An 11,540-nucleotide genomic window follows, 5' to 3' on the forward strand; every position below is an offset into this window, starting at 1 on the left:
AGCCTCTAACCAGCCCAGTTTGGACCAATTAATGGTGGAGGGAGCCTCTAACCAGCCCAGTTTGGACCAATTAATGGTGGAGGGAGCCTCTAACCAGCCCAGTTTGGACCAATTAATGGTGGAGGGAGCCTCTAAACAGCCAAGTTTTGGGAAATTCATGGTGGAGGGAGCCTCTAACCAGCCCAGTTTGGACCAATTCATGGTGGAGGGAGCCTCTAAACAGCCCAGTTTGGGCAAATTCATGGTGGAGGGAGCCTCTAAAAAACCCAGTTTGGACCAATTCATGGTGGAGGGAGCCTCTAATTAGCCCAGTTTGGACCAATTAATTGTGGAGGGAGCCTCTAACCAGCCCAGTTTGGACCAATTAATGGTGGAGGGAGCCTCTAACCACCCCAGTTTGGGCAAATTCATGGTGGAGGGAGCCTCTAACCAGCCCAGTTTGGACCAATTAATGGTGGAGGGAGCCTCTAACCAGCCCAGTTTGGACCAATTAATGGTGGAGGGAGCCTCTAACCACCCCAGTTTGGACCAATTCATGGTGGAGGGAGCCTCTAACCAGCCCAGTTTGGACCAATTCATGGTGGAGGGAGCCTCTAAACAGCCAAGTTTTGGGAAATTCATGGTGGAGGGAGCCTCTAACCAGCCCAGTTTGGACCAATTCATGGTGGAGGGAGCCTCTAAACAGCCCAGTTTGGGCAAATTCATGGTGGAGGGAGCCTCTAACCAGCCCAGTTTGGACCAATTAATGGTGGAGGGAGCCTCTAAACAGCCAAGTTTTGGGAAATTCATGGTGGAGGGAGCCTCTAACCAGCCCAGTTTGGACCAATTCATGGTGGAGGGAGCCTCTAAACAGCCAAGTTTTGGGAAATTCATGGTGGAGGGAGCCTCTAAAAAACCCAGTTTGGACCAATTCATGGTGGAGGGAGCCTCTAATTAGCCCAGTTTGGACCAATTAATTGTGGAGGGAGCCTCTAACCAGCCCAGTTTGGACCAATTAATGGTGGAGGGAGCCTCTAACCACCCCAGTTTGGGCAAATTCATGGTGGAGGGAGCCTCTAACCAGCCCAGTTTGGACCAATTAATGGTGGAGGGAGCCTCTAAACAGCCAAGTTTTGGGAAATTCATGGTGGAGGGAGCCTCTAACCAGCCCAGTTTGGACCAATTCATGGTGGAGGGAGCCTCTAAACAGCCCAGTTTGGGCAAATTCATGGTGGAGGGAGCCTCTAAACAGCCCAGTTTGGGCAAATTCATGGTGGAGGGAGCCTCTAACCAGCCCAGTTTGGACCAATTAATGGTGGAGGGAGCCTCTAAACAGCCAAGTTTTGGGAAATTCATGGTGGAGGGAGCCTCTAACCAGCCCAGTTTGGACCAATTAATGGTGGAGGGAGCCTCTAACCAGCCCAGTTTGGACCAATTAATGGTGGAGGGAGCCTCTAACCAGCCCAGTTTGGACCAATTAATGGTGGAGGGAGCCTCTAACCACCCCAGTTTGGACCAATTCATGGTGGAGGGAGCCTCTAACCAGCCCAGTTTGGACCAATTAATGGTGGAGGGAGCCTCTAAACAGCCAAGTTTTGGGAAATTCATGGTGGAGGGAGCCTCTAACCAGCCCAGTTTGGACCAATTCATGGTGGAGGGAGCCTCTAAACAGCCCAGTTTGGGCAAATTCATGGTGGAGGGAGCCTCTAACCAGCCCAGTTTGGACCAATTAATGGTGGAGGGAGCCTCTAAACAGCCAAGTTTTGGGAAATTCATGGTGGAGGGAGCCTCTAACCAGCCCAGTTTGGACCAATTCATGGTGGAGGGAGCCTCTAAACAGCCAAGTTTTGGGAAATTCATGGTGGAGGGAGCCTCTAAAAAACCCAGTTTGGACCAATTCATGGTGGAGGGAGCCTCTAATTAGCCCAGTTTGGACCAATTAATTGTGGAGGGAGCCTCTAACCAGCCCAGTTTGGACCAATTAATGGTGGAGGGAGCCTCTAACCACCCCAGTTTGGGCAAATTCATGGTGGAGGGAGCCTCTAACCAGCCCAGTTTGGACCAATTAATGGTGGAGGGAGCCTCTAAACAGCCAAGTTTTGGGAAATTCATGGTGGAGGGAGCCTCTAACCAGCCCAGTTTGGACCAATTCATGGTGGAGGGAGCCTCTAAACAGCCCAGTTTGGGCAAATTCATGGTGGAGGGAGCCTCTAAACAGCCCAGTTTGGGCAAATTCATGGTGGAGGGAGCCTCTAACCAGCCCAGTTTGGACCAATTAATGGTGGAGGGAGCCTCTAAACAGCCAAGTTTTGGGAAATTCATGGTGGAGGGAGCCTCTAACCAGCCCAGTTTGGACCAATTAATGGTGGAGGGAGCCTCTAACCAGCCCAGTTTGGACCAATTAATGGTGGAGGGAGCCTCTAACCAGCCCAGTTTGGACCAATTAATGGTGGAGGGAGCCTCTAAACAGCCAAGTTTTGGGAAATTCATGGTGGAGGGAGCCTCTAACCAGCCCAGTTTGGACCAATTCATGGTGGAGGGAGCCTCTAAACAGCCCAGTTTGGGCAAATTCATGGTGGAGGGAGCCTCTAAAAAACCCAGTTTGGACCAATTCATGGTGGAGGGAGCCTCTAATTAGCCCAGTTTGGACCAATTAATTGTGGAGGGAGCCTCTAACCAGCCCAGTTTGGACCAATTAATGGTGGAGGGAGCCTCTAAAAAACCCAGTTTGGACCAATTCATGGTGGAGGGAGCCTCTAATTAGCCCAGTTTGGACCAATTAATTGTGGAGGGAGCCTCTAACCAGCCCAGTTTGGACCAATTAATGGTGGAGGGAGCCTCTAACCACCCCAGTTTGGACCAATTCATGGTGGAGGGAGCCTCTAACCACCCCAGTTTGGACCAATTCATGGTGGAGGGAGCCTCTAAACAGCCCAGTTTGGGCAAATTCATGGTGGAGGGAGCCTCTAACCAGCCCAGTTTGGACCAATTAATGGTGGAGGGAGCCTCTAAACAGCCCAGTTTGGGCAAATTCATGGTGGAGGGAGCCTCTAACCAGCCCAGTTTGGACCAATTAATGGTGGAGGGAGCCTCTAAACAGCCAAGTTTTGGGAAATTCATGGTGGAGGGAGCCTCTAACCAGCCCAGTTTGGACCAATTAATGGTGGAGGGAGCCTCTAACCACCCCAGTTTGGGCAAATTCATGGTGGAGGGAGCCTCTAACCAGCCCAGTTTGGACCAATTAATGGTGGAGGGAGCCTCTAAACAGCCCAGTTTGGGCAAATTCATGGTGGAGGGAGCCTCTAAACAGCCAAGTTTTGGGAAATTCATGGTGGAGGGAGCCTCTAACCAGCCCAGTTTGGACCAATTCATGGTGGAGGGAGCCTCTAAACAGCCCAGTTTGGGCAAATTCATGGTGGAGGGAGCCTCTAAAAAACCCAGTTTGGACCAATTCATGGTGGAGGGAGCCTCTAATTAGCCCAGTTTGGACCAATTAATTGTGGAGGGAGCCTCTAACCAGCCCAGTTTGGACCAATTGATGGTGGAGGGAGCCTCTAAAAAACCCAGTTTGGACCAATTCATGGTGGAGGGAGCCTCTAATTAGCCCAGTTTGGACCAATTAATTGTGGAGGGAGCCTCTAACCAGCCCAGTTTGGACCAATTAATGGTGGAGGGAGCCTCTAAAAAACCCAGTTTGGACCAATTCATGGTGGAGGGAGCCTCTAATTAGCCCAGTTTGGACCAATTAATTGTGGAGGGAGCCTCTAACCAGCCCAGTTTGGACCAATTAATGGTGGAGGGAGCCTCTAACCACCCCAGTTTGGACCAATTCATGGTGGAGGGAGCCTCTAACCACCCCAGTTTGGACCAATTCATGGTGGAGGGAGCCTCTAAACAGCCCAGTTTGGGCAAATTCATGGTGGAGGGAGCCTCTAACCAGCAGAGTTGGGGGAAATCAGGGTGGAGGGAGCCTAGTATTAGCAGAATTGTGCAACGCTTATGGTGGATGAGTATGAGGATGCGGAGGAATTGGAGAGGTTGAGTACAGACATGGAGTTTCATGTTGGGGTGCTTTACACAGGTGGGCACAAAAATGACGGCTCTACCCAGTGGTGGTTCATTTTTATCAAAGTGAGCCGGTCGGCACTCTCAGCTGACAGACGGGTGCGCTTGTCAGTGATGATGCCACCGGCTGCACTGAACACCCTCTCAGATAGGACGCTGGCGGCAGGACAGGACAGCACCTCCAAGGCATATAGGGCAAGTTCAAGCCACAGGTCCAACTTCGACACCCAATACGTGTAGGGCGCAGAGGGGTCGGAGAGGACAGGGCTGTGGTCGGAAAGGTATTCCCGCAACATGCGCCTATACTTCTCACGCCTGGTGACACTAGGACCCTCCGTGGCGGCACTTTGGCGAGGGGGTGCCATCAAGGTGTCCCAGACCTTAGACAGTGTGCCCCTCGTTTGTGTGGACCGGTGAGAACTTGGTTGCCTACTGGAGGAACTGCCCTCCCTGCCGCCAACGTCACATGCTGGAAACATCTCCATCATATTCTGCACCAATTGCCTGTGGCAAGCATTGATGCGATTGGCCCTCCCCTCTACCGGAATAAAAGACGAGATGTTGTTTTTATACCGGGGGTCAAGGATAGCAAAGATCCAGTACTGGTTGTCCTCCATGATTTTGACAATACGCTTGTCGGTTGTAAAGCACCCCAACATGAACTCAGCCATGTCTGCCACAGTGTTAGTTGGCATGACTCCTCTGGCCCCACCGGAAAGTTCAATCTCCATTTCCTCCTCATCCTCCATGTCTACCCATCCGCGCTGCAACAATGGGACGATTCGAAGTTGCCCGGAAGCCTCCTGTATCACCATCACATCATCGGACAACTCTTCTTCCTCCTCCTCCTCCTCCTCCATTAAACGCAGTGAAGCGGACAGATGTGTGGACCTACTCTCCAGCTGTGACGGATCGGATGCTATCCCTAACTCCTCTGTGTGATCTGAGTTATCCCTGATGTCAATCAGGGATTCTCTCAGAACACACAAGAGCGGGATTGTAAGGCTCACCATCGCATCCTCAGAGCTCACCCTCCTTGTGGACTCCTCAAAGACCCGTAGGATGTCACAAAGGTCTCTCATCCATGGCCACTCATGGATGTGAAACTGAGGCAGCTGACTTTGTGGCACCCTAGGGTTTTGTAGCTGGTATTCCATCAAAGGTCTCTGCTGCTCAACCACTCTATTCAACATCTGAAACGTTGAGTTCCAGCGTGTGGGGACGTCGCACAAAAGCCGGTGTTGTGGCACATGCAGGCGTTGCTGGAGAGATTTTAAGCTAGCAGCGGCTACTGTCGACTTGCGAAAGTGGGCGCACATGCGCCGCACTTTCACCAGTAGCTCTGGAACATTGGGGTAGCTCTTTAGGAAACGTTGCACCACTAGGTTGAAGACGTGGGCCAGGCATGGAACATGTTGGAGTCCGGCAAGCTCCAGAGCTGCTACCAGGTTCCGGCCGTTATCACAAACGACCATGCCTGGGCCCAGGTGCAGCGGCTCAAACCATATTGCCGTCTCATCGAGGAGGGCATCCCTCACCTCGGAGGCAGTGTGCTGTCTGTCCCCCAAGCTGATCAGCTTCAGCACAGCCTGCTGACGTCTACCAACGCCAGTGCTGCAACGTTTCCAACTCGTAGCTGGGGTCAATCTAACAGCGGAGGAGGAGGCGGTGGCGGAGGAGGAGGCGGTGGCGGAGGAGGAGGCGGTAGAAGAGGAGGAGGAGGGGGGTGTTCTTCTCGTGTCCCTGCCAGGAATGTTAGGCGGGGAGACGAGGTACACCGGGCCAGTTTGGGAAGCAGTCCCAGCCTCAACTACATTCACCCAGTGTGCCGTCAGTGAAATGTAGCGTCCCTGTCCGCATGCACTTGTCCACGCGTCGGTGGTCAAGTGGACCTTTGTGCAAAGCGCGGAACTAAGGGCCCGCCTGATGTTGAGTGACACGTGCTGGTGCAAGGCGGGGACGGCACACCGGGAGAAGTAGTGACGGCTAGGGACGGCATAGCGAGGTGCCGCAGTTGCCATCAGGTCCAGGAAGGCGGGAGTTTCAACAAGCCGGAACGCCAACATCTCCTGGGCCAGCAGTTTAGCGATGTTGGCGTTCAAGGCTTGCGCGTGTGGGTGGTTAGCAGTGTATTTCTGCCGCCGCTCCAATGTCTGAGAGATGGTGGGTTGTTGTAAAGAAACGCCTGATGGTGCCTTTGATGGTGCAGGAGAAGGAGATAAGACAGGACCAGGGGAGGATGAGGTAGAAGTCAACAAAGTGGCGGAGGCAGATGAAGTGGTGTCCTGGCTCGTCCTCTGGAGTGCATCGCCAGCACAGTCAGCAGTGGCAGTGGCAGAGGCAGAGGCAGAGGCAGTGGCAGTGGCGTGAACGGCAGTCGGCCTTTGTCCTGCCGTTGCTGCCTGCCACTGATTCCAGTGCTTGGATTCCAAATGACGGCGCATTGAAGTGGTGGACAGGTTGCTCTTCTCAGAGCCCCTAATCAATTTCGAGAGGCAAATTGTGCAGACAACACTATATCTGTCCTCGGCGCATTCCTTGAAAAAACTCCACACCTTCGAGAAACGTGCCCTCGAGGTGGGAGTTTTTCGGGGCTGGGTACGAACTGGAACATCTTGGGAGATTCCGGGTGTGGCCTGGCTTCGCCTAAGCTGCTGACCTCTGCCTCTGCCTCTAGCTACCCTTTTTGGTGCTGCACCTGCCTCAACATCCACACTACTTTCCCCGCTTGACATCCCCCCTGTCCAGGTCGGGTCAGTGTCCTCATCATCCACCACTTCCTCTTCCAACTCCTGTCTCATCTCCTCCTCCCGCACAATGCGCCGGTCAACTGGATGCCCTGACGGCAACTGCGTCACATCATCGTCGATGAGGGTGGGTTGCTGGTCATCCACCACCAAATCGAACGGAGATGGAGGAGACTCTAGTGTTTGAGCATCTGGATACAGATGCTCCTCTGTTAGGTTCGTGGAATCGTGACGTGGAGAGGCAGGTTGAGGGACAATGAAAGGAGCGGAGAACAGCTCTGGGGAGCAGGGACAGTTTGGGTTATTGTTCTGTAAAGCTTCGGAATTTTGGGAGGAAGGAAGACAAGACTGTTGGGTAATAGGAGGAGAGGAGGCAGAGTCTGACTGGCTGCTGGACAATGTGCTGTAAGCGTTCTCTGACAGCCATTGCAAGACCTGTTCCTGGTTCTCGGGCCTACTAAGGTTTGTACCCTGCAGTTTAGTTAATGTGGCAAGCAACCCTGGCACTGTGGAGTGGCGCAATGCTTGCTGCCCCACAGGAGTAGGCACGGGACGCCCTGTGGCTTCACTGCTACCTTGCTCCCCAGAACCATTCCCCCGACCTCGCCCACGGCCTCGTCCACGTCCCTTTCCGGGAGCCTTGCGCATTTTGAATTCCTAGTTAGAAATTGGCACTGTATACCAGTAGTAAAAATTGTGGGTGCACGTAACCCCAATATATTCTTTGAATTCCCAGTCAGAAACTGGCACTATATGGCAGTAGCAAGAAATGAGGGTATTTGTATTCCCAATATACTCTTTGAATTCCCAGTCAGACAATGGCACTGTATACCAGTAGTAAAAATTGTGGGTGCACGTAACCCCAATATATTCTTTGAATTACCAGTCAGAAACTGGCACTATATGGCAGTAGCAAGAAATGAGGGTATTTATAACCCCAATATATTCTTTGAATTCCCAGTCAGACAATGGCACTGTATACCAGTAGTAAAAATTGTGGGTGCACGTAACCCCAATATATTCTTTGAATTCCCAGTCAGAAACTGGCACTATATGGCAGTAGCAAGAAATGAGGGTATTTGTATTCCCAATATACTCTTTGAATTCCCAGTCAGACAATGGCACTGTATACCAGTAGTAAAAATTGTGGGTGCACGTAACCCCAATATATTCTTTGAATTCCCAGTCAGACACTGGCACTATATGGCAGTAGCAAGAAATGAGGGTATTTGTATTCCCAATATACTCTTTGAATTCCCAGTCAGACAATGGCACTGTATACCAGTAGTAAAAATTGTGGGTGCACGTAACCCCAATATATTCTTTGAATTACCAGTCAGAAACTGGCACTATATGGCAGTAGCAAGAAATGAGGGTATTTATAACCCCAATATATTCTTTGAATTCCCAGTCAGACAATGGCACTGTATACCAGTAGTAAAAATTGTGGGTGCACGTAACCCCAATATATTCTTTGAATTCCCAGTCAGAAACTGGCACTATATGGCAGTAGCAAGAAATGAGGGTATTTGTATTCCCAATATACTCTTTGAATTCCCAGTCAGACAATGGCACTGTATACCAGTAGTAAAAATTGTGGGTGCACGTAACCCCAATATATTCTTTGAATTCCCAGTCAGACACTGGCACTATATGGCAGTAGCAAGAAATGAGGGTATTTGTATTCCCAATATATTCTTTGAATTCCCAGTCAGACAATGGCACTGTATACCAGTAGTAAAAATTGTGGGTGCACGTAACCCCAATATATTCTTTGAATTACCAGTCAGAAACTGGCACTATATGGCAGTAGCAAGAAATGAGGGTATTTATAACCCCAATATATTCTTTGAATTCCCAGTCAGACAATGGCACTGTATACCAGTAGTAAAAATTGTGGGTGCACGTAACCCCAATATATTCTTTGAATTCCCAGTCAGAAACTGGCACTATATGGCAGTAGCAAGAAATGAGGGTATTTGTATTCCCAATATACTCTTTGAATTCCCAGTCAGACAATGGCACTGTATACCAGTAGTAAAAATTGTGGGTGCACGTAACCCCAATATATTCTTTGAATTCCCAGTCAGACACTGGCACTATATGGCAGTAGCAAGAAATGAGGGTATTTGTATTCCCAATATACTCTTTGAATTCCCAGTCAGACAATGGCACTGTATACCAGTAGTAAAAATTGTGGGTGCACGTAACCCCAATATATTCTTTGAATTACCAGTCAGAAACTGGCACTATATGGCAGTAGCAAGAAATGAGGGTATTTATAACCCCAATATATTCTTTGAATTCCCAGTCAGACAATGGCACTGTATACCAGTAGTAAAAATTGTGGGTGCACGTAACCCCAATATATTCTTTGAATTCCCAGTCAGAAACTGGCACTATATGGCAGTAGCAAGAAATGAGGGTATTTGTATTCCCAATATACTCTTTGAATTCCCAGTCAGACAATGGCACTGTATACCAGTAGTAAAAATTGTGGGTGCACGTAACCCCAATATATTCTTTGAATTCCCAGTCAGACACTGGCACTATATGGCAGTAGCAAGAAATGAGGGTATTTGTATTCCCAATATATTCTTTGAATTCCCAGTCAGACAATGGCACTGTATACCAGTAGTAAAAATTGTGGGTGCACGTAACCCCAATATATTCTTTGAATTACCAGTCAGAAACTGGCACTATATGGCAGTAGCAAGAAATGAGGGTATTTATAACCCCAATATATTCTTTGAATTCCCAGTCAGACAATGGCACTGTATACCAGTAGTAAAAATTGTGGGTGCACGTAACCCCAATATATTCTTTGAATTCCCAGTCAGAAACTGGCACTATATGGCAGTAGCAAGAAATGAGGGTATTTATAACCCCAATATATTCTTTGAATTCCCAGTCAGACAATGGCACTGTATACCAGTAGTAAAAATTGTGGGTGCACGTAACCCCAATATATTCTTTGAATTCCCAGTCAGAAACTGGCACTATATGGCAGTAGCAAGAAATGAGGGTATTTGTATTCCCAATATACTCTTTGAATTCCCAGTCAGACAATGGCACTGTATACCAGTAGTAAAAATTGTGGGTGCACGTAACCCCAATATATTCTTTGAATTCCCAGTCAGAAACTGGCACTATATGGCAGTAGCAAGAAATGAGGGTATTTGTATTCCCAATATACTCTTTGAATTCCCAGTCAGACAATGGCACTGTATACCAGTAGTAAAAATTGTGGGTGCACGTAACCCCAATATATTCTTTGAATTCCCAGTCAGACACTGGCACTATATGGCAGTAGCAAGAAATGAGGGTATTTGTATTCCCAATATACTCTTTGAATTCCCAGTCAGACAATGGCACTGTATACCAGTAGTAAAAATTGTGGGTGCACGTAACCCCAATATATTCTTTGAATTACCAGTCAGAAACTGGCACTATATGGCAGTAGCAAGAAATGAGGGTATTTATAACCCCAATATATTCTTTGAATTCCCAGTCAGACAATGGCACTGTATACCAGTAGTAAAAATTGTGGGTGCACGTAACCCCAATATATTCTTTGAATTCCCAGTCAGAAACTGGCACTATATGGCAGTAGCAAGAAATGAGGGTATTTGTATTCCCAATATACTCTTTGAATTCCCAGTCAGACAATGGCACTGTATACCAGTAGTAAAAATTGTGGGTGCACGTAACCCCAATATATTCTTTGAATTCCCAGTCAGACACTGGCACTATATGGCAGTAGCAAGAAATGAGGGTATTTGTATTCCCAATATATTCTTTGAATTCCCAGTCAGACAATGGCACTGTATACCAGTAGTAAAAATTGTGGGTGCACGTAACCCCAATATATTCTTTGAATTACCAGTCAGAAACTGGCACTATATGGCAGTAGCAAGAAATGAGGGTATTTGTATTCCCAATATATTCTTTGAATTCCCAGTCAGACAATGGCACTGTATACCAGTAGTAAAAATTGTGGGTGTATATAGCCCCAATTCTATTGCTAGGGGACTTGCAGGGTATTTCTGGGGTGAAGGTGGGGGGGCACACCGTTGGAACGGGTATCGGGGTATATATCGGGTATACGGGAATACACTGACAGTGTATTCCATTCAGGATCCTGGGAAAGCTGGGTTGCGGCGATTGAGCCCGTCAGTGCCACGTTACACTGACAAGCTTCTCCCTGGAATTTAGCTCTTACAAGAGCTGTTGGTTGTCTTCTCCTTCCTATCCTAGCCTGTCCCTGCCTACCCAGAATCTAAGCCCTAGCTAGCTGGACGGAAACCTCCGTCCTCGGTGAATTGCAAGCTCAGAATGACGCGAAGCTGGGCGTCGCTGTTCTTTTAAATTAGAGGTCACATGTTTTCGGCAGCCAATGGGTTTTGCCTACTTTTTTCAACGTCACCGGTGTCGTAGTTCCTGTCCCACCTACCCAGCGCTGTTATTGGAGCAAAAAAGGCGCCAGGGAAGGTGGGAGGGGAATCGAGTAATGGCGCACTTTACCACGCGGTGTTCGATTCGATTCGAACATGCCGAACAGCCTAATATCCGATCGAACATGAGTTCGATAGAACACTGTTCGCTCATCTCTAATAACAAATGTACATTGTGTGAATATAATTTAGTAAAATTGTGTCATGTGGCCTTCCTGTCTGAACTGTTATCTACATAGGGTTTTATTATTATTACTTTGTATATTATCATTGCAATTGACATTGACATTATCAT

Source organism: Leptodactylus fuscus, chromosome 1 (genome assembly GCF_031893055.1).
Source record: "Leptodactylus fuscus isolate aLepFus1 chromosome 1, aLepFus1.hap2, whole genome shotgun sequence".
Classification (NCBI taxonomy): Eukaryota; Metazoa; Chordata; class Amphibia; order Anura; family Leptodactylidae; genus Leptodactylus; species Leptodactylus fuscus.